Source organism: Hypanus sabinus, chromosome 7, assembly GCF_030144855.1.
Source record: "Hypanus sabinus isolate sHypSab1 chromosome 7, sHypSab1.hap1, whole genome shotgun sequence".
Lineage (NCBI taxonomy): Eukaryota > Metazoa > Chordata > Chondrichthyes > Myliobatiformes > Dasyatidae > Hypanus > Hypanus sabinus.
Window position 1 is genome coordinate 106580184 of NC_082712.1, and position 3938 is coordinate 106584121.

The 3938-nt window shown below is 44.1% G+C and overlaps 1 pseudogene; it reads right to left on the reverse strand.

Moving 5' to 3' along the window:
- Positions 1–3242: 3242 nt before the first annotated feature.
- On the reverse strand, positions 3243–3713 carry LOC132397081 (small ribosomal subunit protein eS19-like; annotated as a pseudogene).
- Between the last annotated feature and the right edge of the window lie 225 nt (positions 3714–3938).

Below are 3938 nucleotides of genomic sequence, written 5' to 3' on the forward strand. Positions count from 1 at the left end.
TATTATTATTAATAATAAAAAGATTGAAAAAGAAAAAGAAAGTACCACCAGAAGCAGACTGACAGCTTGCTATGAGGACTTTCCCTTGCGTGCCTTGTTGATGCTGAGTGTTCAATGGTGTAATTAGCTCAGAGGAGAGATAGGGTGGGGACGTTGGTTTGGGTGCTAGGAGTCCTGGAGACACTGGTTGGAACACCAGCTTGGAATTCACTAGGCAATGCCCAAAGCATTTGACATTTTAATGGTCTTTCCTGGCCTATTCAGTTTCTTGATGCGTTCTCCCCTCTGTCATAATGCAGTAATTTCTATCTCTCTCTGGAACACATATAACAGAGATTTACATACTATGAAGGTCAGTGGAAGCAGACGAAATATCTGATGGGTAGTAAAGTGTGTACAGTCCTCTGTGATTAATCACAGAATTCTGTTCTGCAGAGTGACAAAATGCCCAGGCAAGGAACCATAGAGGCAGTGTTTGAACAATGCGGCAACACATACACGGAAACCCGCTTGTCAAGAGTCATCTATGCCACGCGTGAGGTGAGTGTTGTTGGGAGGTCTGTAGGGTCAGTAAACAAAGACAGAGTACATTGAGAAGGTGTTCCACCTTGGTAGATCAAGTGTAAAGAGACAGTACACTGTTAAATACAGTGATGATGAGCAGAGAGATACTGGGGATCCAACTTCATTGCTACCTGAAAATGGCTACACAGGTTAATAGGGTGGTTAAGATGGCGTATGGCATGCTTGCCTTCATTAGTTAAGGCATTCAGTAGAGAAGTCTGGGTTACATTGCAGATTTATAAAGTTCTAGTTAGGCTGCATCTGGAGAATTGCATGCATGTTAGGTGACCTGTTAGAGGAAAGGTGTTGAGGTCTCAAAGAGGGTGCTCAAGAGATTTACGAGAATGTTGCCTGGATTAGAGAGCATGAGATGTTGGACAAACTTGGGTTGTATTCTCTGAAGTGGTGGAGACTGAGGAGAGACCTGATAAAGATTATAAAAGGCATAGATATGGCAGATAGGTAATATATTTTTCCCAGGGTTTTAATGTCTAATACCAGAGGGCATGCATTTAAGATGAGAGAGGGTAATTTCAAATAGGATGTGAGGGACAAGTTTTTTGACGCAGAATAGTGGATGCCTGTGGTAGAGGCAGATATATTAGAGATATTTAGATAGGCACATGAATGTGAGGAAAATGGAGGATATGGAGATTGTGTAAGTAGATGGGATTACTTTCATTGGCCATTTTAAAAGAAAAATTATCGAGATAGAGCAGAGTGGAGCCGCACAGCAACCCCCAATTTAAACCCAGCTAAACACAGGTCCATTTACAATGAGCAATTAATGTACCAACCAGTTTGTCTTTGGACTATGGGAGGAAACCAGAGCACCCAGAGGAAATCTACGTGTTCACGTGAATACTAATGTAGATTGCTTGTCACAATATTGTAGTCCAAAGCTCCTTTTCCTGTGCTGTACTGGTCTATGTTCTACTATGTTCAAGAAAACATGAAATTTATTTAGAAGGGAACTGGGGCACATTAGGAGACCTGTCAAAATTGATCCACCTTTGGACGGATTTGGTATAGCTTTGGTAAATAGAACATACAGTACAGCACAGGAGCAGGCCATTCAACCCACAATGTTGTACTGAACCAACTGGAAAGCAAATCAAAAACATCCAACACTAATCCACCTACATACACCATGTCCATTTTCCTCCATCTTCCTTACCTCCATGTGCGTATCCAAACATCTCTTAAAAGCCTCTAATGTATTTGCCTTTTACACAATGCCAGTCAGTGCATTCTAGACATCCCCCACTCTCAGACTAAAAAAACTTACTCCTCACATCCCCTTGAACCTACCCTCCCCCACCTTCAATGCATGCCCTCTGGTATTAGACATTTCAATCTTGGGAAAAATACTCTGTCCACTCTCTATGCTTCTCATAATCTTATCAACCTCAATCAGATCTCCCCTCAGCCTTCAACCCCTCTAAACCAGGCAGCATCCTGGTGAACCTCTTCTGCACCCTCTACAAAGCCTCAACATTCTTCCTACAGTGGGGCATCCAAATATGGCTTAACTAGAGTTTTATAAGGTTGCAACATAACCTCCTGACTACTGAACTCAGTGTCTTGACTGAGCCTTCTAAACCATCTTATTGACCTGTATGAACACTTTCAAGGAGCAATTTTGGATCCCTGCTCAGCAACACTTAAGGACATTGTCCTTAACAATGTACTGTCCCCTTGCATTTACCCAACCAGTTTGCAGCCCCTTGCATTCCTAGAAACATAGAAAACATACAACACACTACAGTCCCTTTGGCCCACAAAGCTGTGCCGAACACGTCCCTACCCTAGAACTACTTAGGCTTTACCCATAGCCCTCTATTTTTCTAAACTCCATGTATCCATCCAGGAGTCTCTTAAAAGACCCTATCGTTCCCGCCTCCACCACCGCCGCCAGCTGCCCATTCCACACATTTACCACTCTCTGCGTAAAAACCTTACCCCTCACATCTCCTCTGTACCTACCTGCAAAACTATGCCCTCTCATGCTAGCCATTTCAGCCCTGGGGAAAAGCCTCTGACTATCCACATGATCAATGCTTCTCATTATCTTGAACACCTCTATCAGGTCACTTCTCATCCTCTGTCGCTCCAAGGAGAAAAGGCCGAATTCACTCAACCCATTCTCATAAGACATGCTCCCCAATCAGGCAACAGCCTTGTAAATCTCCTCTGCACCCTTTCTATGGCTTCCACATCCTTCCTGTAGTGAGGCAACCAGAATTGAGAACAGTACTCCAACTGGGGTCTGACCAGTGTCCTATACAGCTGCAGCATTACCTCTCGGCTCTTAAACTCAATCCCACAATTGATGAAGGCCAATGCACCGTATGCCTTCTTAACCACAGATTATTCATCTGGGTTAAACTCCATCTGCCATTTCTCAGTCTATATTTGCAGCTGATCTGTATTGTGTTGTATTCTTTGCCAGTCTTCTACAAGATCCACAACTCCACCAATCTTGGTATCATCCACCAAGTTACAAACCCACCCATCTACGTTTTCATCCAGGATAGTTATATTACAGTACGAACAGCAGGCGTCCCAACACAGATCCCGTGGAATTCCACTAATTACAGACCTCCAGCTCAAATACATTTGGTACATTCTCAGTTGAAGAGATTGCCAGTAATTCTGCATTTTTTTGAACAGAAGGATTTTATTTTTCTTTGAAGTATGACATGCAGATCTCTCAATGCTTCTTGCTGGCTGGAGCAACCTGTCCAGCGATCCGATCCAAGTCTCTCTGTCCCTGTGGAGTCAGCCTCCGACCCCCATTGGGATCTTTTTCCACCATCTTCAATCCCTCGAGTGCCTGTAGCACTTTCCTAGCAACGGACTTGGAGCCACGGCTGAAGTGGCTGGGCTTTATGCCATTGCGCTGGTGGCCCCCATAGATCTTGGTCATGGCCCCCACGCCAAAGCCGCCCCTCAGGTATGGTGACAGACTGTAGAGGCAGCTTGGGTGTAGAACCAGTTCTTGTTGTAAGAAGCCAGCTCCTTGTGTTTACCCAGTTTCACGGTGTCAACCCAGTCAGGGACCTTAAATTTCCAGACTTCTTCAAAAAGGCTCCCACGGCCTGGACAAACTCCTGCTGGTTCACGTCCTTCACCATGACACCTGGCATCTTCACTCCTCGCTCTGCACGCAGGAAGCTGATAACAGAATTATGTCTACAGGAACATTTAATTAACTACTAGACTAGTTCCTGATTACAGAATAAAATGATTATCCCCAGGTCTAACAGCAAATCCAATTTTGAGTGCACATTATAAAATAATTAATGAAGTTCCTGAAATTTGGGTGTGTCTCTGCTGCACATCATGTCTCAACTTCAAGGGTTTGTCTGTAG